The following is a 23711-nucleotide window of genomic DNA, read 5'->3' on the forward strand; positions in this document are numbered from 1 at the left end:
AGCATCAAAATTCAGGAGGTTCAGAGAATGCCCCTCAAAATCAATAAGAATAGGACCCACACCCCGTCACCTAATAGTAAAATTTACAAGTCTCAATGACAAAGAGAAAATCCTGAAAGCAGCCCGGGAAAAGAAGTCTGTAACATACAATGGTAAAAATATTAGATTGGCAGCTGACTTATCCACAGAGACCTGGCAGGCCAGAAAGAGCTGGCATGATATTTTCAGAGCACTAAATGAGAAAAACATGCAGCCAAGAATACTATATCCAGCTAGGCTGTCATTGAAAATAGAAGGAGAGATTAAAAGCTTCCAGGACAAACAACAACTGAAAGAATTTGCAAATACCAAACCAGCTCTACAGGAAATATTGAAAGGGGTCCTCTAAGCAAAGAGAGAGCCTACAAGTGGTAGATCAGAAAGGAACAGAGACCATATACAGTAACAGTCACCTTACAGGCAATACAATGGCACTAAATTCATATCTCTCAATAGTTTACCCTGAATGTGAATGGGCTAAATGCCCCTGTCAAAAGACACAGGGTATCAGAATGGATAAAAAAAACAAAACCCATCTATATGTTGCCTCCAAGAAACACATTTTAAGCCCGAAGACACCTCCAGATTTAAAGTGAGGGGGTGGAAAAGAATTTACCATGCTAATGGACATCAGAAGAAAGCAGGAGTGGCAATCCTTATATCAGATCAATTAGATTTTAAGCCAAAGACTATAATAAGAGATGAGGAAGGACACTATATCATACTCAAAGGGTCTGTCCAACAAGAAGATTTAACAATTTTAAATATCTATGCCCCCAATGTGGGAGCAGCCAACTATATAAACCAATTAATAACAAAATCAAAGAAACACATCAACAATAATACAATGATAGTAGGGGACTTTAACACTCCCCTCACTGAAATGGACAGGTCATCCAAGCAAAAGATCAGCAAGGAAATAAAGGCCTTAAATGACACACTGGACCAGATGGACATCACAGATATATTCAGAATATTTCATCCCAAAGCAACAGAATACACATTCTTCTCTAGTGCACATAGAACATTCTCCAGAATAGATCACATCCTCGGTCCTAAATCAGGACTCAACCGGTATCAAAAGATTGGGATCATTCCCTGCATATTTTCAGACCACAATGCTCTAAAGCTAGAACTCAACCACAAAAGGAAGTTTGGAAAGAACCCAAATACATGGAGACTAAACAGTATCCTTCTAAAGAATGAATGGGTCAACCGGGAAATTAAAGAAGAATTGAAAAAAATCATGTAAACAAATGATAATGAAAATACAACGGTTCAAAATCTGTGGGACACAACAAAGGCAGTCCTGAGAGGAAAATATATAGCGGTACAAGCCTTTCTCAAGAAACAAGAAAGGTCTCAGGTACACAACCTAACCCTACACCTAAAGGAGCTGGAGAAAGAACAAGAAAGAAACCCTAAGCCCAGCAGGAGAAGAGAAATCATAAAGATCAGAGCAGAAATCAATGAAATAGAAACCAAAAAAATAATAGAACAAATCAACGAAACTAGGAGCTGGTTCTTTGAAAGAATTAATAAAATTGATAAACCCCTGGCCCGACTTATCAAAAAGAAAAGAGAAAGGACCCAAATAAATAAAATCATGAATGAAAGAGGAGAGATCACAACTAACACCAAAGAAATACAAACTATTATAAGAACATACTATGAGCAACTCTACGGCAATAAATTTGACAATCTGGAAGAAATGGATGCATTCCTAGAAACATATAAACTACCGCAACTGAACCAGGAAGAAATAGAAAGCCTGAACAGACCCATAACCAGTAAGGAGATAGAAACAGTCATTAAAAATCTCCAAACAAACAAAAGCCCAGGGCCAGACGGCTTCCCGGGGGAATTCTACCAAACATTTAAAGAAGAACTAATTCCTATTCTCCTGAAACTGTTCCAAAAAATAGAAATGGAAGGAAAACTTCCAAACTCATTTTATGAGGCCAGCATCACCTTGATCCCAAAACCAGACAAGGATCCCACCAAAAAGAGAGCTATAGACCAATATCCTTGATGAACACAGATGCGAAAATACTCAACAAAATACTAGCCAATAGGATTCAACAGTACATTAAAAAGATTATTCACCACGACCAAGTGGGATTTATTCCAGGGCTGCAAGGTTGGTTCAACATCCGCAAATCAGTCAATGTGATACAACACATCAATAAAAGAAAGAACAAGAACCATATGATACTCTCAATAGATGCTGAAAAAGCATTTGACAAAGTACAACATCCCTTCCTGATCAAAACTCTTCAAAGTGTAGGGATAGAGGGCACATACCTCAATATCATCAAAGCCATCTATGAAAAACCCACCACAAATATCATTCTCAATGGAGAAAAACTGAAAGCTTTTCCGCTAAGGTCAGGAACACGGCAGGGATGTCCATTATCACCACTGCTATTCAACATAGTACTAGAGGTCCTAGCCTCAGCAATCAGACAACAAAAGGCAATTAAAGGCATCCAAATCGGCAAAGAAGAAGTCAAATTATCACTCTTCGCAGATGATATGATACTATATGTGGAAAACCCAAAAGACTCCACTCCAAAACTGCTAGAACTTATACAGGAATTCAGTAAAGTGTCAGGATATAAAATCAATGCACAGAAATCAGTTGCATTTCTCTACACCAACAGCAAGACAGAAGAAAGAGATATTAAGGAGTCAATCCCATTTACAATTGCATCCAAAACCATAAGATACCTAGGAATAAACCTAACCAAAGAGACACAGAATCTATACTCAGAAAACTATAAAGTACTCATGAAAGAAATTGAGGAAGACACAAAGAAATGGAAAAATGTTCCATGCTCCTGGATTGGAAGAATAAATATTGTGAAAATGTCTATGCTACCTAAAGCAATCTACACATTTAATGCAATTCCTATCAAAGTACCATCCATCTTTTTCAAAGAAATGGAACAAATAATTCTAAAATTTATATGGAACCAGAAAAGACCTCGAATAGCCAAAGGGATATTGAAAAAGAAAGCCAACGTTGGTGGCATCACAATTCCGGACTTCAAGCTCTATTACAAAGCTGTCATCATCAAGACAGCATGGTACTGGCACAAAAACAGACACATAGATCAATGGAACAGAATAGAGAGCCCAGAAATAGACCCTCAAATCTATGGTCAACTAATCTTCGACAAAGCAGGAAAGAATGTCCAATGGAAAAAAGACAGCCTTTTCAATAAATGGTGCTGGGAAAATTGGACAGCCACATGCAGAAAAATGAAATTGGACCATTTCCTTACACCACACACAAAAATAGACTCAAAATGGATGAAGGACCTCAATGTACGAAAGGAATCCATCAAAATCCTTGAGGAGAACACGGGCAGCAACCTCTTCGACCTCTGCCGCAGCAACATCTTCCTAGGAACAACGCAAAAGGCAAGGGAAGCAAGGGAAAAAATGAACTACTGGGATTTCATCAAGATCAAAAGCTTTTGCACAGCAAAGGAAACAGTTAACAAAACCAAAAGACAACTGACAGAATGGGAGAAGATATTTGCAAACGACATATCAGATAAAGGACTAGTGTCCAGAATCTATAAAGAACTTAGCAAACTCAATACCCAAAGAACAAATAATCCAATCAAGAAATGGGCAGAAGACATGGACAGACATTTCTGCAAAGAAGACATCCAGATGGCGAACAGACACATGAAAAAGTGCTCCATATCACTCGGCATCAGGGAAATACAAATCAAAACCACAATGAGATATCACCTCACACCAGTCAGAATGGCTAAAATCAACAAGTCAGGAAATGACAGATGCTGGCGAGGATGCGGAGAAAGGGGAACCCTTCTACACTGTTGGTGGGAATGCAAGCTGGTGCAGCCACTCTGGAAAACAGCATGGAGGTTCCTCAAAATGTTGAAAATAGAACTGCCCTATGACCCAGCAATTGCACTATTGGGTATTTACCCTAAAGATACAAATGTAGTGATCCAAAGGGACACATGCACCCGAATGTTTTATAGCAGCAATGTCCACAATAGCCAAACTATGGAAAGAACCTAGATGTCCATCAACAGATGAATGGATCAAGAAGATGTGGTATATATACACAATGGAATACTATGCAGCCATCAAAAGAAATGAAATCTTGCCATTTGCAACAACATGGATGGAACTAGAGCGTATCATGCTTAGCGAAATAAGTCAAGCAGAGAAAGACAACTATCATATGATCTCCCTGATATGAGGAAGTGGTGATGCAACATGGAGGCTTAAGTGGGTAGAAGAAGAATAAATGAAACAAGATGGGATTGGGAGGGAGACAAACCATAAGTGACTCTTAATCTCACAAAACAAACTGAGGGTTGCCGGGGGGAGGGGGTTTGGGAGAAGGGGGTGGGATTATGGACATTGGGGAGGGTATGTGATTTGGTGAGTGCTGTGAAGTATGTAAACCTGGTGATTCACAGACCTGTACCCCTGGGGATAAAAATATATGTTTATCAAAAATAAAAAATTAAAAAAAAAAAATAAATAAATAAATAAAAAAATAAAAATAACTGCCAAAACTGTTAGCAACACTCAATTAAATGGTTCTGCGGGTCCATAAAATTGTGTCAAAATACCTCCTTCAATGTGAAGCACTAACTGATTTTCCCTTCATATTTGGGTAAATTCTCAAGGTAAAATGATATATTTGAATACACCTGCTATTATAAAAGATGCCTTAGGGAATCCTATTGTACTGTTTGTGGGAATGCAAACTGGTACAGCCACTCTGGAGAACAATACAAAAATTCCACAAAAACCTAAAAATAGAACCACCTTATGATCCAGCAGTTGCACTACTAGGTACCCAACGGCTATAAAAATACAGATTCGGAGTACATGCACCCTGATGTTTACAACAGCATGATCAACAACAGCCAAGCTATGGAGAGAGCCCAAATGTCCATTAACCAAGGAATGGATAAAGAAGACACACATAAATATGTATGCGGATACTAGCCATCATCAAAAAGAAAAATCTTTGCCATTTGCAATGATGTAGATGGAGCTAGAACCTATTATACTAAAGAAAATAAGTTAATCAAAGAAAAGAAATACCATATAATTTCTCTCATATGTGGAATTTAAGAAACAAAACAGATGAACATATGGGAAGAGGGAAAAGAAAAATAAGAGAGAGGACAAGAAACCATAAGAGACTCGATGACAGAGAACAAACCAAGGGTTGATGGAGGGAGGTTGGGGGGGTGGGAAGGCTAGATGGGTGATGGGTATTAAAAAGGGCACTTGTAGTGAGCACTGGGTATTGTATGTAAGTGTTGAATCATTGAATTCTACTCCTGACATGAATATTGCACTGTATACTAACTAAAATTTAAATAAAAATAAAGGCTGCCCTAGGAAGGCACTTACATATTCCATGCCACAAAACTGCATACCTGATAACCAACTGCCTTTAAATTTTTCTCGACTTTAAACTCCTAGGAAACAAAGATACTCCTCTCTATTCCTATAGAGTACTGTACTCCTATAGAGTACTGTAACAAAGTCTAGTCTTTTTTACCCATTTAATATGCTGCCTTACTTAGATGATGTGGCAAACACCTGATCAGTAAGGCCAAGGATATTTTAAATATTATGACTTTTAAGGATGAGATGTACTTATTGCATAAACGTTCAAATTACACAGCAAAATACCAAAAAATAAAAATCACTTGGAAAAAACACTACTAGGATTTTATGGAACATTCTTCATGTGTTCACACATATACATATATGCATTTATAATTTTATTTAAATGGGTTATTTGTGTTATCCTGTGATCAGAATTGTTTTAACTTTCTAATATGTCATAGACGCCTCTTCATAAAAACAAAGAACTGCCACATCTTTTTTGGGGGGTTGGAAACAGTTTATTACATTTACCTTAAAAATTGAAAGAATGTTCTTTTATGTAGTTTCAGTGTGGGGAAATAAAATATTGAGAGATTCTCTACTTAACTGATACCTAAATGTATAATACATTAAAAACAAATACATCTCATATGAAATATTTCTTAATGTGACTAGAGAACTCCCTAATTGGAATTAGGGTTGTTGATGCATTTATAACTGAATTTCAGAGCTGGTGGGGGGTGGTACTTGGAAGGTTTTCTTATAGATCCCTCTGCTTTACGGACAAGGAAACAGAAGTAGGACTCTGACCCTTGGCACAAAGGTTCAGTGGTACAGGCAGAATTATGATTTTAATTGACCAAATCTGATTCAGTGCTATTGATCCTTCCGCCATCTTTAACACTGTGAAGACCTTGCCTTGGAGAAGTGAGCCCGATCCTCGTACCCATTGTATCTGTCCTTGACTCTCTCTAGATGCCCAGAGAGCTCAGTGCCACATTATTTTAATGGATACACAGTATTCCATGGTAGACACATACCATTATTCAATAATGTCTCCTACTAATGGATATCTAGGTTATCCTTAGTTTAATCTCACCAACATAAAACTGCCATGGGTATCTCTGTGCAAGCATCTTGTAATAGTTGTGCAACTGCTTTCTCTAGACAAATTCTAGAAGTTGAACTGTTAGAACAAAGTGTAAGCATACTTTATATTTTTCTGTTGTCAAACTATGCTCCAGAAAGATTTAACAACACAGACCCAACCAACCATAGTGCTCCAGAGATCCCCACACTCACCAACACCATTATGTCCAACTTCATAATCACTGACAACTTGATTTCTACTTTCATATTAAGGATATTAACAAACATGCTCTAAATATTTTTCAATTACATCTTTCAATCTTGTTTATAGTGATTTTCATTATGTAAGTTTTAAATTATATTGTAAAACTTAGCAACTTTTTAAGTTTGATTTTCATGACACATAATATTCCATCAATCCAAACTTTAAGATTATCGGTATTTTCTGCTGATATTATTCTTAACCTTTCTATCAGAAATGCCTTGGAGAACCTGATAAAACCAGAATCACCCACAAAAAATGCCCTTAACTCTAAATTTTGTAGACAATTTAACAAAAGTTCAAGAACTCATTAACTAGATGTGTGATCTTGCCCAAATCACATTTTCTGTATGTTATGCTTCTCACAAATTAATACAGAATGATACAATATTTCTCTATCATAGAACTATTTATATAAGCATGATGCAGAATACCTACTATTCCACAGGTTAATAAGCAGTTTCCCTTATTATTATACCTCCTTTCTCAAGAACTCTTTCCCCAACGTTTGGTTCCTCTTCCCATGTACATTACATGAATAATTTGTAAGTAAACATGTAAAGAGAAATTCTCTTCACTTTTTGTCCATCAGCATTTCCGGCTGAGCCCACATATATGTATAGGTCTGATGAGTTAGGAAAGAATGCAAAAGGATTCCTTTACCATTCTCTATGCTCTGCGCTCATCTCAGAGAACCTCTTAAGTTTTTTCTGAAATTTTGTAATTTTTATTAAAGTTCTTACTTGTTCATCACTTATTTTCTAGCCACTTTCAATTTCTATCAATCATAAGTCTTTCATATTTATCACTCTGTAGGATACAGCTTAAACTAAAACTCCAATGAATTAGGGAAAATTGAAAAAATGTAAAACTCATTAAGGCCATAAACTGTACAGTGTTGAGAGAAAGTAACAGAAGAGAAGCCAATAACTATTCCAGAAGGAGTTGAAGTACTAAAACACAATATTCTGCTTCATAAGTATAACATTTCTTACTGTAAAATATAAATAGTAAGTACATTATCAAAATGTAAGCTATTCATGTAATAGCTGAGCCATGCAACCCAATGAAATTCAAGACCAAGGTACTTTAATCAGTGTTCCCATAGCATTCTCACAGAATTCAGAAGAAGAGTAGAAATCTAGGTTACAGGCCAAGCTCTGGTACACATGAGCTACTAACTGGCCTTGCACAAGTTACTTCCCTTCTTCCAGATTAAAAATTCTCAGATTAAACATAAATCCTAACAAAGCCTCGTTGGCCCTAAGGCAGCTCTCCATCGTGGACTTCTGTAGCTCTCAGTATCTAAAGCTCTAAGACTTTTAATTATTTGCTCAATGTCTATCCTCTCTATTTGGTGGTAAGCTCCATGTCTATATTCACCCCAGATCTGCTGCTCCTTACACAGTGCCTGGCACAGCAGGGAGGGAAGAAGGGATGAAGAAATAATTGAATCAATAAACTGGCAATCAAAAAACAAGGTGGTAAACCAGAAGACCTCTAAGGTGTTTGGATGCTAATGTATTAAGGGCATTTTTTTCCTCTTGAATTTTATAAATGCTTGGGTTTAATTAGGTTAATACATTTATGGATCACCTAATTTGAATAGAGTCTTATGCTTTGTCTCCAGGGAGAAAAAAGGTGGCCAAGGATACATGAGAATTAGGTCTTGTCCCTGCCCTTCAAAGAAATGGGTCTGGCTAGAAAAAAAAAAAAAAAGAATAAAACAACTAGGACGAAGGAACAGAACTTTAATGAAAATAATGAATTCACTAGAGAGATGGAGAACCAGTAACAGAGTAAGTGGTCTGAGCAAGAGGAGCTGGGATGACTCTCAATTATGAGAATGCATGGCATAGAGAGGTGTGCTGACTCTTCTTCAACCACATAGACCAAGTGAGACCTGACAGAAAAGAACCTAGGCCTCTTCCACTTTCTGGTAGTGAAAGGAAAAAGAATCCCTGTAAGTCAAAAGTAGGGCTCATGTTCCTAAGATTGTAGGGTTATAAGAGAGGAAAGTAAGATTTAGATCAACAGATAAACTCAGATATGGCTGAATCAGTCCTACTACAGACTGCTTTGGAGGCAAACAGAATTTGGACCTGTTTAGAAAATAAATGCTACTCCAGGGAGAATCAAGCAAGTGGTTATTGAACAGAAATATAGAAATGGTAAGTAAGTGAAGGTAAAGGGAATGAGAAACACAGACAACAGAAAGAAAATATTGATGCACCAAAACCCCCTATTCTGAGATCCTGTCACGTGCTTCTCACAGTACAGGCAATATAAATAATGGCATGGTCCGTGCTTATAGAGGCCTTATTATTGTCTAATTGTGGAGGCAACGGAGGAAAAAATTTCAGTAAGAAATAAAGCCTCCCAATAGCAAAAAAAAAAAGAAACGAAAAAGAAAACTGGTCTCAAACTATACTATCTAAAGATGCAAATCTAGGTAAACAAAAAGGCCTTGAGTAGTCTGTGAAATGAGGCTTTGCCTTGGCACTTCTGTTTTTGGACTTCTAATCCCTCAGGAGCATTCTTCCCCCATTTTGCCCACTCTGGGGAGGAGGGCTGGTAGGCACAAGAAAATAGCCACAACACTTAGCAGCCTGCCTTGCAGCCAAACAAAAGAGGAAGGCAACCCCAAACAGACAAGATGGGGTAACAAGCACACATCTGACTGCAGCAGTGATTCCAAGGGCAGAGCAGGATGTGACTTGCAAAGACAAGATGCAAGACCCTTTTCCTTCCTCTGAGGGAGCAAACCCTCAGAGGCTCCAGTCAGTTCTTCCTAGACAGGGCCTAACCCCATCAGCTGTTCTTCATAAATTCTGAGGGAAGAGGAGAGAGCTTCCAGGAACAGCAGAGAGCTTCCAGGAACAGCAGAAAGTTCTGATTAAGCTCACAGGGCAAGAAATTGAGAGGTTTATTTAAAACTGAAGGTGGAGTAGGATCTCTGACCTAACACAAGTCAACAAAGCAGCCACATATTTGAGCTGAGAAACCTCTCTCCTTCCATTTGCTTTTCTTATCTTGCTGCCCATAGTTAAAAAAAAAAAAAAATCTACCTTGCTCAGAATTTGTATTTTTTGCTTCTTCTAACTGTATATATTTCTATGAGGAAGAGCACATGGCTGAGGCCCTGGTATCTCCCTGCCCTTCAGAAGTATTAATGAGCCACTACGTACAAAGCAGTTACACAGTTTATTGTTCCCAGTCACCCTTTCTTCTCCCCTGAAACACACTCAGATATGGGCACTCTCTCCATCAATGCCTATGGAGTGAAAATGTCAAGGGGCTCCTATTGCCTGCCTACAATAGGACATCATTTAAAGAAGTTACACTAGATCATCTTTCTGATTATGAGGGGGAAAAATTCTCTTAATCCTCCAAAAGAGGGACCTGGGAAGAATGTAACACATCTTTCTATACCACAAATATTTTCGTGGCATTTTATGAATTTCCTTCAAAAGCCTGAGGTAAAAACAAAACAACTGGTAAAGGTCTATTTAGCAATATACATGAATAAGCATAGAGTGCAGAAGAATCCAAGCAGCTGAACTCCTGTCTCTAACCAAAAAAATTTCAAGAACAAAAAAAGACAAAATTAATTCAATAAGAACTACACATCTATATGAAATTATGGTCCATTTTAGTGACTAAAAAACCAATAGATCCAACTAGAAAAGCAATACAAGCATTTAAATTATCTTGCCTTGGTAGAAAAAATATAAGCCTTATTTTGTGCATGAAACAGTAAGAAAAATTGTGAAAATGGAAGAAAAAAAAAGGGGAAGAGTTAGATTTTATGAAACCAAAATTTATAGACCTAACAGATGGGCCTAAATCATTTGAACAAGTAGAAAACCATAATTTAAATAGAATGAACAAAGGAAACACTGATATGCTTGTAGCTCCATAGTCAGAGAAGGGCAGAGCTGCCAGGAGAGCATCACCATCATTTGAGAACACTGGCAGGTTTATTCATGCTAACACGTTATAATTGAGAATCAATACAGAGAAGAATCTGCTTAAATGAACTCCAAGAGTTTGTCCAAGCAATCCTGTTAATGTCATGTTGCATTTTATTAAATGATGTTTGGAATAAGAAGTCTGTTGGTTGGGCCTTAGAAAACTTTGTTTTAAAGAGGTATACCTTACTTAATTTACAATGACAGCTATAATCACAGCATTTGGGCTTTATGATAAATCTCACTATATATGAGAGGAAATAAATGTGAAGAAAATTAATCCCTTATCAAGAGTGACGTTGAAGTTACTGTCAATTTCTGATGTGGGCAGATATACTAGGCCATGAATGTCCATGAACATAATTTTCACAGTCCCAAGGGGAGGGAGGAGAATATATCTTTAGGTGTGTGCTGTTAGGGCCAGGAGTACTGGGGCTTTTATCAAAGAAAGATGTAGTTAGAGAAGGTATGGAAGTGCTAAGTATGGCTAATCAAGAATTGTGTTGGAGATCAGCTCTACTAGGATGTTCAAGAACTTAATCAGCAAGCACGTGTAATGAGCCTACATGTAGAAGTCTGTTAGAAAGGCAGAAAAGAGGACACAGGTGGAAAAGCACCCCAAGTACCATGCTCATAATCATACTGTAAGGTAGTATTATAAATCCCATCCTAAAAGAAAATGGAGGCTAACAGAAATCAAGTATTTTGCCCAAAGTCACATTTCTAAAAACTGTTATAAACAGGATGGGTATACAGATTCAGTACTAGGCCAAAGATCTATCAATACTACCAAACCAAATGGTCACGGAAGAAAAAAAAAAGGGGCATTCTATGCAGAGGGGAGAGAATGGGACTAAGGACCAGTTTGAATTAGGAGAAGTTTATGCATAGAAAGAGTAGAAAGAAAGTCAGAAAGTTGGAGTCAGACAGGGACAGCCTTGATGCCTACTTAAGAAGAACCTTGTCCAGCAGCCAGTTGGGAACCACAGAACTTTGGAAATCAGAGAAAAATCTAAAAAGGGGAGAAAGAGTCTAAAGAATCTAAACAAGGCATTAAGAAAAGGGATTTGTAGAAACACCAGAAAGAAAAAAATATTTAAAAATCAAGCACTGTACTAACATGGAATTTTGGTATCTCCAAGTAAAAACCTAACTTTCTAAGTTGGAAATCCCTAAATAATGTCCAATTGTTTAATGCTTTACCAGTGCAAATAATGAAAAATTTCAGGAGCGATCCAGTAAGTCTTCTTTCCCATAGAAAAGGGACAGCTTTTGATAGCTAAGAGAAACAAGTGCCTGTCTTCTTCCTTGTTCACAAAGCCCCCTCTAAGGGGGTGTGCTGTAAACATTGTAACATGTTTGAGGACATTTACTTCAGCCACAGCTTTACTTCTTAGAAAGGTGAAGGCCAACATGCAATGAGGGGCTCAGGAGGGAAAATGTAGAGAAGGATCAATTTCTGTGGACCATTTCTGTGGCTCACAGGAAGGACAGGAGGGTTCACCAAGACTAGAGGTTGCAACCCTGCCCTCAAGCATCTGTGCTCACAGTCCTTAGCCCTGTGCACATTTACCACTCACAAGGAGTAGTAGGACAAAAATCTCAGGACTCAGGATCCTGGCTCTTGGCCATCCTTCAAAATTTCTTTACACCCCAGAGGGAGAGGGCTTTACTGTTGCTACAGATTCTTCACGGAGGGGCTGCAAATTAATTCCTGATTCTATCAGAATTACAATTTAATTTTTGTAAAAAATTGCATATGCACAAATTTGGGTTACCTTAGCTTACACTGTAAGATTAGTACTTCTTTAAAATTAAAGATTTTAATCTGGCAATATGTGGTATCTAATAGAAATCTTCCTGTTTAAAAAAAAATGAGTATGTATATAATTCTATATTTTTCCCTTCTCCTTTCCATTAAAATTTTTTTTTTCAATCGATAGGATAGAGAGGGATCTTCAAAGAGTTAGAATAGGAGAAACTGCAGCAAATGATTCATCTTTGCTCTTTTTAGCTCAGTAGTCAGCAGCTGGGTGAGAAACCTGATCCCGATCACCTTTCAATAATAGACCATATTCTTTTCTCAATCAACAGTTGCAGAAGCTCTGCTGAACTCCTCTTCTGCTGTTTTCAACAAAAGTTGCATCTAAGGAAATACTGACTGTCCATATGTGGTACCACCATGCTCTAGCTACTTGAGAGGTGTGAGAGCCTTAAATGAATTCCATGAACGAATGGTCTGTTTGTGCTGCCATAGATTGCACCACTCACAGCTGTAGGGGTCCATGGAGCCAGAACCTTCATTATTACCCTGACACAGAACTTTCAGTAAGGACAGAGCCTTCTGTGATTATGAGAATGCATTACCTTGCAGAGTCACAATCATTGGTTTGAATGAAATTAATTCTCCAAGATCAGTGGTAAAAGCACAAAACACAAAACATTAAATCTGCTTTGTAAGGCCCCCCAAATGATAGCATCTATATGGAATTTATTTTCAGAGTCATAAGCCAAGTCATTTTCCTTCGTGGAACTGGAATCTTACAAACTCGACTGTTGAACAGTTGTCAAAGATGTCAAAACGTCGTTCAACATTTAGACAGCCACCTAGCTATTATTCCTGTGGGATACATGGGTGGCTGAGAAAATCATATTTGACAGATGCAAAAAATAAGATATCCATATGGAAAATACAACTCTTCATTTTCCAATCATCTAGCCAAGCAATTTCCCTACCTATCTCACTGGGATGCAGCCAATCTTCCCAAAAGAATGGATTCAGACTTTTTTCACAATTGCTACTGAACATGTAAGCTTCCCAAATAATCTTCCAATTCTTATTATACACATAACCCACAAATACTATTTATCCTGATTCTAGGAGTTAAGAATTCAGGGCCCTAATGCTAGAGAGCTCATATTGTATCACCCTACACCCCACCATTGCTCCTTTCTAGAGAAACTGCCAGGACCACCGTCATTACTGAGGCAAGCAGCCCAGGCTATAGCTGTTTGGACCAAGAGAGGGCATCAGTACCCCTAAGATTTCTGTAAAAGAGATTTAACCAGTAGGGATGATAGTTACTTCAGAAGTATCCTATTCCTTTTCTTCTTGGTCTGTACACAGATCACCAGTTAGGTTGTGGGGACAAAAAGGAAAAAACAGGAACAGAAATACATGAGGAGAGAAGCCAAAATTGAAATGTTGTGCATGTCACAAGTCAAGGGTCAAGAAGTAGGATCAAGAAGTAGAATATGAATTGACCAACCACTGGTAGTACAGACACATCCTGGAGTTGCAATAGATCAGAAACAATCTTCCTTGTCCTGAGTTAGGTCCTACCTCTGTGAGAACTGACCAAACTATAACTCCTTCTCATTCTGAAAGACCCCTGGAATTCTTCCCAACTTGATACATGTCTGACATTGTTTTATTTTCTCATGCATCCTTAAGCCTTCCATTTCTTAAGGTAATTTGAACAAGTTTCTGTTCTTATTATCAGAGACATTTATATGGGCCCCACACCAAAAGGACTCAAAGTGTTCCTTTTCCCTTTACTAACCATAACACAATCTTAGATATCCCATTTGATAGCCTACATATAACCTCACAAATTTAGGGACTACTTTGCTAATACTTGCCATCACTGAAAGAAAGGAAATGGCTAACAAAGCCTCTCCCTTGGCTTGCTTTTTAATTACTGTTGGATCTTTTTTTCTGTTGTCACATGTAGACAATTTATTTTCAAGCAGATGTGGAAGATTTAGCTACAGTGAGTTGAGAATGAAAACCTGGTATCCTATGGGAGCTTCAGTAGTCTCTCCATTTTCTGTGGCACTGAAAGATTCTCCTGTGTGATTTCTGAGTCGATTTCAAGGCTCAAAGGTCAATTTTTGCATTGGCAAAATCTGATTCTTCCAATCCCTACAGGATAAAGTGGACTCCCAAAGCTATTCCAGCACTGGGAAAATGTCAGGTTATATCAAAAATTAATGAGCCAGCCCCCACAAAGCTCCTGTATCTTCCCAACTAATTACTCCTCCCTCCCCCAAAAAAGACACTCCTCTATCAGCCAGGTATTTTTAATCACAGATATTTGGAATGGGAGTGAAAGGACATGTTGGTTGACTCACTGACTTGGTTAGAGTAATATGAGCAGTTAGTGACCTGGGATACTAAACATCCTATAATGGACATGAATGGACAGAAAAGTTCCATACAATGATGAATCATTCTATCAAAATGCTAATAGTACTTCCCTTGAGAAACACTGAGCCCTCTCCAAAAAGCAGGAAAGAAAGGCAAACCAAAGAGAATGGCAGCAAGAGAACAAGCAATGCATTCCACCAGAAGTGAAGCAGTCAAGTAAGGGTTGTCTAAGGATCAATCTCAAGCCCTGTTGACCTCCTTCCCCTCACCTCCAACAATACTACTCATGGCACATTCCCCACTCTTACTCCCTCTACAAAACAATCTTGGGCTCAGTTAGATTTAAATTAGATCTTTTAAAAAACTGTCTTTATTTCCACATCTTTTTATTTGTTCTAATTATGATAGTTTCTGGACAACTAATATTGGTAATAGTAATAGATAATATCAACTGAAAATTCTTCCACATTCCTAAAATTCATTATCAACTGCAAATCCTTCCATGTTGCTAAATGGCTTAATTATTAAATTTGTGCTGTAATATGTCTTTTGAAAATTTGCTTTAGAGACTAATTCTTCAGGGCATAACTCCCTAGAGGTTCATCTTATGAAACACTTTTTTGATGCACACTGGGGCTTGGCAGAAGCAAAGGTGAAAATTCTCTTGCCACTCTCCCAGACTCTTTATTAAGCTCTAGGCAGTATCAAAAGAGACATCCTACACAAAGAAGCTTCACCACTGAGGGTCAGGATGTGGAGAGACCAAATGGAAAGAGACAGCTCAGAAACCTTGGGTTAAAGGGCAAATATTTTAGAGGTAGTATACTCAATTATGTCAGAGAGACAAGCCCATGGCACTTTCTGTAAGAGATTAAACAGAAAGGTAAAAAAGTTCAGCAAGACACACTCACAGACTTAAAAGCTCCTCAAGATAAAGTACAAAACACAATTGTTTTAAATGAGGCAATGTCTTGTTATAAGAAGAGCACACTATCACTAAAAATAAGAGTTTCCAACAAATAGGGTCCTTACAGACTAAAGCCCAGTAAAAATTCCTGGGATTACGGACACAGCCTGTGTCTGCACTGTCCAATATGGTATCAACTACATGTGGCAATGAAGCACTTGAAATGTGGCTAGTGCAAATGAAAGACTGAATTTCTAGTTTAATGTTAATTTAAATAAAAATAGATACATGTGGTTAGTGGCTACTATATTGAACAAGGCAGGAAAAGGCTTAGACCATGATTTGGGAAAATGATCTAAGAGGTTATCACACACACAAAAAAATCTTACATATCTTCTGACCACCTGGAAAAATACTTTCTTGGTGTCCTCCCTGCCACACAGACACAATTCATAAGATTTCACAACATCAGAATCAAGAGCAGTGCTTTTCAAATTTAAGCATCCATCAGAATCACCTGAAGGTCTTACTTGTTGAAAATTCTGTGGTGTGTCTAACAATTACAGGGACCAGAAACACAGCAAGGCTGAACTCAAAGCTGCCAGGACAGTCTACCCCTAATTCCTGTACTGACCCTATCTTAGAGTCAAAATAAGGCTTTCTGTTAGAATAATGTAATTTCTTCAGGTCTAGGTGAGGGTTACTGCCTCTTTCACCATTTCAACAAGAGTTCTAAAAGTAACAAAAGAACATGTTATATTAAAACCTTTTACCTATCACTCAAAAGGCATACAATTAAAGATAAACCCTATCAATACTCCCAAAGAAGAAACAGAAATAAAAATGTTCTAGAATAAAAATGTTTCTCCAAACATTCTTGTGTATTGTATTACCAGCAAAACTGTTCTAGGATCAGCAGTCAGTTGGGAGTAGATTTCTTTTGAGAGTTACTTTGTCAATTTAAATTCAAATTAGCTGACATACAGTGTAGTATTGGTTTCAGGAATAAAATAGAGTGATTCAGGAGTTCCTGGATGGCTCAGCTGGTTAAGCATCTGCCTTTGGTCCAGGTCATGATCTCAGGGTCCTGTGATCGAGTCCTGCATGGGGCTCCCTCCTCAGTAGGGAGCCTGCTTCTCCCTCTCCCTCTGCTGCTCTCACTGCCTGTGCTCTCTCACGCTGTCAAGTGAATAAAATCTTAAAATATAAATGTAAATATAAATATAAATACACACACACAGTGATTCATCACTTATGTGTAACACTCAGGGCTCATCACAAGTGCACTCCTTAATGACCATCACCCATTTATCCCATCCTCCCAGACATCTCTACTCCAGTAACCCTCGGTTTGTTCTCTACTTAAGTCTTTTATGCTTTATCTCCCTCTTTTTTTAATCTTACTTGTCCTTCCCTTCCCCTATGCTCACCTGTTTTGTTTCTTAAACTTCACATAAGTGAATCATATGGTATTTGTCTGACTTACTTTGCTCAGCCTAATACACTCTAGTTCTGCCTACGTTGTTTCAAAAGGCAAAATTTCATTCTTTTTGATGGCCACATAATATTCCATCATACATATATACCACATCTTCCTCATCTATTCATCAGCCAACGGACATTTGGGCTTTTTCCATAATTTGGCTGTTGTTGATAGTGCTGCTATAAACATTGGGGTACATGTGCCTGCTACATCATCATTTTTGTATCCTTTGGATAGATACCTAGTAGTACAATTGCTGGGTCATAGGGCAGTTCTATTTTTAATGTTTTGCGGACTTTCCATACTATTTTCCAGAGTGGCTGCACCAGTTTGCATTCCCTCCAACAGTGAAAAAGGGGTCCCCTTTCTCCACATCCTCACAGACATGGCTGCTTTCTGAGTTATTAATTTTAGACATTTTGGCAGATGTGAGGTGATATCGCATCATGGTTCTGATTTGGATTTCCTTTGAGGATTACTTACATTCTTTGGTATACTTACACACTAGTCATTTTAACATTAAGAGATTACCCCCTCAAAAACAATTTCTTAGATGTGGTATGTGTATACACACACACACACACACAGGAATATCACACAGCCATAAAAAAGTGAAATCTTGTCACTCATGACAACATGGATTAATCTGTTGAGGAAAATAAGTTAGACTAAGAAAGACAAATACCCTATAATTTCACTCATATGTGAAATCTAAAAAACAAAACAAATGAATAAACAAAGCAGAACCAGACCTATAAACAAAGAGAACAAACTGCCAGAGGGGAGGGAGGTGGTTGGATGGGCATAAATGGGTGAAGGGGAGAGGGAGGTACAGGCTTCTAGCTATGGAATAAGTCACAGGAATAAAAGGCACAGCATAGGGAATATAGTCAATGATACAGTAATAACATTGTATGGTGACAGATGGGAACTACATTTGTGGTGAGCACAGCAGAACATCTAAAGAAGTTGAATCAGTATGTTGTACACCTGAAACTAACATAACATTCTGTCTCAACTATATTTAAATTTAAACTTTTAAAAAGCAATTTCCTTCACTTCTCAATAACCTTCTTTCTGCCTCCTTCACTCCCTCTTAACTTTCCAGAAGAAAGCCTTCATTCAGAATATTTTGCTGCAATGAATAGGGCATAAAGCTTTCAGATAAAATCAGAATCCAGTACTGTTCATTATTTCCCCTACCACTAATCATCTGCTCTTCTTCAAACTCCCAATATTCCTCAGCTAATACCTGCACAAGAGGTATTCTTGGGACCTGGAAATTTGGGGAAACAGATAATGTTTCTTAACCTTTACAGAGCCCCCATGTAGTCATACAGTACTATGTACATCACTTCCTTAGGTACAGAGTTATTAATTCTGTGTCTCATTTGCAGGTAGGGAAACTAGCAAAATGAGGCTAAATGGTTAAAATACAGTCCCAGAAAAACTCAGCAAAATTTAATCCCTTCAGTGTATTACTTTAGCAATGGTTCTCAATCAGGCAATTTCCTGTCCCCAGGAGACAATCGGTGGTTTGTCTCTGCCCCCAGAGACATTTTTAACTGTGGGGAGTACTACTGAAATCTAAAGGGTAGAAGCCAAGGACCCTGCCAAAACAGGCTACAGTGCAGAGGATAGCCCCCACCACGAACTGCCTGGCTCAGAAAGCCAACAGTGCCAAGAATGAGAACCCCTGCTCCTCTGGGAAATCTAGCATGACTTTCTTTTGCCCCCTAATCAATAAAGAATGGCTCCCTCTACAGTTTGATCCTTGTATAGTATTTACACAGAAACATGCCAATCAAGTGTTATTTCTGGCATTCTATATTTTTTAGTTACTTTAAACATACAAAATATATGGGAGTCATAGAGTAAAATGAGGACAGCTAGCAAAGGCTGCCTTCTTTACTTTAATGAGAAAACCTAGCAAATACCAGGTCCCTGCACTAGCAACCTCCAGGTCCTGAGCTATGATCTGTATTGCTGCTTACCCGGACTCTTCAGTTGTTCGTGAGCTTTGCAGGTGCCTTTTCTCTGCTTTCCTTATCTCTAAGCATGTGCATCACTCCAGAGCAGTAATGATGTATGCTTATGGGAATCTCCAGAGATCTACAGTCCCTAATTGTCTATTTTGTTCAGTAAATTGTACTCATTACTGAGCCATGTGAGGCACTGAAGGACATCAGGCTTTCTGGGTACCTTCTGTATGAGCCTGGGTAATGGGACATTATCTGCCAAGGGCTCCACAATACTGAACGGAGATGCTTAAAACCCTCCATCCAGCTTTTCAGCTAAGTACCATTTTTTTTTTAACCTCTATCTCTCTTTAACCATCCTTAGCTCTACTTAGATCCATATTAAATACAATTTTCTCTTCAAGGAGTCTGATTTCAGTTTAAGCTCTTAAAGCCAGGAAGCTTAGAAAGGTTATGATGTCCTTTCAACCCATCCTTCCTGGACCTCTACTTGCATCCTGACAAGTGCATTCCAAATAGTAAATTTCTCCCTCTGGTCTCAAAAATCTTCAGCACAAATGAAAATCCAAAGCCAGCTTTGATTATAATGCTCCCAATGCCCACATTCATTATACCAAGGACTGCAAATAGACAGGAGTGAACAGACGTGTAGCTTCCAGTGACACTAGATAAAATAAAATGGAACAGGCAGAATCATGTTTGCTACTACTATTATCCACAAAAATGGGAATGAACTCTCTAGTAAGCTGTTTCTTTCCTGGAAAAAAATCTAAATGATTAATGAAGGAAAAGTTGGGCAAAGTAAGCCATGTTATAGGAAGGTTCTGGGAGAGGGGAATATATGCCAACAGAGCTAACAGTAAGATAAGGCTACAGGAAAAATGCAGTCAGGCCTTATTCCCTTCTCTACTCATAATGTCAGAAAAGCTCCTCTGTGTAAATCAAACCCATTCAAATTCACTGAAAATTCCTCTTTGAGATTTCCATGCAGAGTTTCCATCCCATCACTTTGATGAATTTTCTCTTCAAAATTGTTAATTAGTACAGTGTCTATAAGTTGAATCAATAAAGGCTTTGCGAAAAAGACAGACAACTTCATTGCACTGACTCTAACAGGCTAGTGAGGCAAGAGCCTCTAGGACTTAGTAAAATCAGAAAAACAATGGCAGATAATGCCTTTGACTTACCCTGGAGTAAAGGGTGTGAGAGCCTTCCAACGCACTTACATCCTCATGACCCATCAGCTCTGCTGTTTTTCACCACTCAGTCACTTCTGCATGTTGGACCACCACTGACCAATCACCAACTGCCAAAAAAAATAAATAAATGAGTGAAGACCCACAACTTGAAGTCCAGAGGCACTGCTCAAGTGAATTTGTGTGTGGTCTAAGTGCTTGACACATAGACCCAAATACATATAATGGCTCAAGCTCAACAAAAATTTATTTCTGGCTCCCATATACATACTGAACAGGTAAACAGGTTGGTCAGTCAGTGGAGCGGCCCTCACTGACACAGTGATCCAGGTACCCAGGCTAATGTAAGTTTTGCCACCTTTCTTAAAACTTGATTTCTAAACTTGCCCTAGGAATCTTCTCCATTCCAATCAGCCAGAAGTGGAAAACATGGAAACTCACATGGTATTCCCTGTGTGTTTTTTTTCCTGGAAGTGGCTTGCAAAACCCTTCCATTTCCACTCACATTTTATTGGCTAGAATGAGTAACACAGCCACACCTAAGACCATGTGCTGCTGGGCAGCTAACAGTTATTATCTATCATACAAGGCTACTCCAGACCAACCAAGATGACAACATTATATTTGGTACAACGTTCTGGGTAAGACAATAACCTTGACTTAATTACTTAACAAATCTATGCTCCCTGATATTTTATCTGTAAAATACCTCTTCCCTCACAAGGTTAATGTGAAACTCCAAATGAGACTAAGCCGCACTTCTAGACTTTAATGTGCACACATAGCACCTGGAAATCTTGATGAGATGCATTCTAATTCAGTAGATCCTGAGTGAAGCCTGAGAATCTGCATTTCTCACAAGCTCCCAGATGATACCAAATGCTGCTGTTCTCTGATCACACATTAAGTAAAAAGGAAACAGAATATTTTTGTAAATCAGAAAGTAATTTTCAGATACAAAGAATTATCTTGGCACCAAATTTGATTATAATTCCCAACTAGCTAGCGCTTTTAGGAAATAGTCTAGGTACCATATAAAATTTCATATAGTCGGATTTCTAGAAATGGAAAGAATTTAAGTCTTGGTTACTCTTCTCTCTTATTTTCTATACAAAGATATAAACTCAGATGCCAATAATGCCCCCAAAATCTCACAATAAATTAGTGTACTGGAATAGAATGCAGAAATTTTGACTTTTTTTCTATTAAACTCAATTGACAGCCTTCTGAAAAGGGTAATTTTCTTCTGCTAAAGCAAGAACAAATACTAATCTGGCCCATACCCAAAAGGGACCAGAAGATAGCATTCACCAGTTTGGGTCACTATGGCACAAAAGGTGACACAGAAAAGATCAGATTTTTAAGCAGATGTTCTTCATAATGTAGTGATTGCCACCAAAGTTGTGTTTCACATGTCCAAAACAGGACCTGAACATAAATTAACTTCTGTATATGCTCTGGAAAAACCAAAAATATTTTCAATATATAAAAACTTTGAGTTACTACTATTTGGAGGACAAATAGTAAAGACAAAGAAAAAGAAAAAGAGGGTGCCTGGGTGGCTCAGTGGGTTAAAGCCTCTGCCTTCAGCTCAGGTCATGATCCCAGGGTCCTGGGATCAGGCCCCACATCGGGCTCTCTGCTCAGCGGGGAGCCTGCTTCCCCTCTCTCTCTCTACCTGCCTCTCTGCATACTTGTGATCTCTCTCTCTCTGCATCAAATAAATAATCTTTAAAAAAAGAAAAGAAAAATAAAATAATTAACCAAGAAGCAGAATTTTCTATGATAAATCCTGAGGACAAAGAAAAGAACCTTAAAAAAAAAAAAAGGAAAGAAAGAAAAAAAGAAAAGGAAAGGAAAAGAAAATAATTAACCAAGAAGCAGAAGCTTCTATGATAAATCTTGAGGACAAAGAAAAGAACATCAAGATTTTTATCCCTAACATGTATGCTATTTTTGCACCTCAGCTCATGGTGAGTCCTACCTAGGAGCTTACAGTAAAAAAGTGCAATGAAGGACCTCAGAAGTGAAAAACAGGAGTCAACCCACCAAATCACAAGTCAGAAAAGCACTAACTATCTGGAAATCAAAGCAGATTGGTGAAGAAAGGAGGCTCTTACAATGCATGTCATCTTCAATGAAGGAACATAAATATGGAAGTGTTTTTGGTGAAACCATGAGAGAGTACTTACTGGGCAAGCAATGATAAATGGAAATCAATATTTGCATATCCATTATTAATTTAAAATGAATAAAATTCTATTAGCATCTTCCTTTAGTGAGCTATTTTAAACACTTTAATAAAGCTAAAACTTTCTAAGAACTTTCATAGTTTTACTTCTATACTCTACCCCCAACCCTCATGCACTATAGTGTCTTCAGCTCCTCAAAAACTCTCCCATCCTGGCAATTTTCCACAACCTATTCTAGACTCTAGAATTTCTACCCTATTTTTGTGCCATGAATTCTACTTCCCTCACCACCCCCCACCCAGCTTTGGCAGTCTGTTGAAGTTGAAGAAACTCCTCCTCAGAATAATGTGTTAAATGTTATAAGATTACAAAAGAAGCCTATTATATAGACATCTTTCCATGCAGCACTGAGTTCCATAAACCTAATATAAGAACATCCCATTGGTAAGGGACACTTCTAGGATAATGAAAGTTTTATTTTCTTCTAGGAAACAGTATCCATAAAGTTTTAAAACCCCAAGATGTACATAAAGAATTGTGTGCAGGATCAGTCAGTGAAGAACAAGCTGCAAAGAAAAGCCTGACCTTGAATCTCTAGCCAAACTCAACATTATTCATGCTGTGGCTTTAAAATGATACATTAAGGAATTACTCAGAATTTTCTTTGGCTCCAGCCCTATAGATATAGCATATTCTGAGTCCTGATGGCAAGTGGAGAAAGGCAGCATTGAAGAAGGAAAGATGGAGAGGATTAAGAGCTTGGCTCCTAATTCTCTAACAAGTTCTCTACCACTAACTAGCTCTGTTAGCTTGGTCAGTCAGTCGGTTCTGAGCTGAAACTGCCTATAAAATGAAAAAGTTGAGTTAAACCACCTATAGGGTTTCTTCCAACTCTGAATTATTAGGATTTTTTTAATTATTTATTTTCAGCATAACAGTATTCATTATTTTTTCACCACACCCAGTGCTCCATGCAATCCGTGCCCTCTATAATACCCACTACCTGGTACCCCAACCTCCCACCCACCCCCCGCCACTTC

General features: G+C 38.1%; 1 protein-coding gene across 5 annotated transcripts in view; it reads right to left on the minus strand.

Annotated features, from left to right (window-relative positions):
- TMEM108 (transmembrane protein 108) overlaps nucleotides 1–23711 on the minus strand; it is a 364869-nt gene that overhangs the window by 337189 nt on the left and 3969 nt on the right. For all 5 annotated transcript variants that reach the window (XM_004762492.3, XM_004762491.3, XM_045088908.1 and 2 more), the window contains one exon: nucleotides 20471–20589. The gene's annotated coding sequence lies outside the window, so the exon portion shown is untranslated. The remainder of the gene's footprint in view (nucleotides 1–20470; nucleotides 20590–23711) is intronic.

Source organism: Mustela putorius, unplaced genomic scaffold (genome assembly GCF_011764305.1).
Source record: "Mustela putorius furo isolate JIRA1106 unplaced genomic scaffold, ASM1176430v1.1 tig00003834_pilon_pilon_pilon, whole genome shotgun sequence".
Lineage (NCBI taxonomy): Eukaryota > Metazoa > Chordata > Mammalia > Carnivora > Mustelidae > Mustela > Mustela putorius.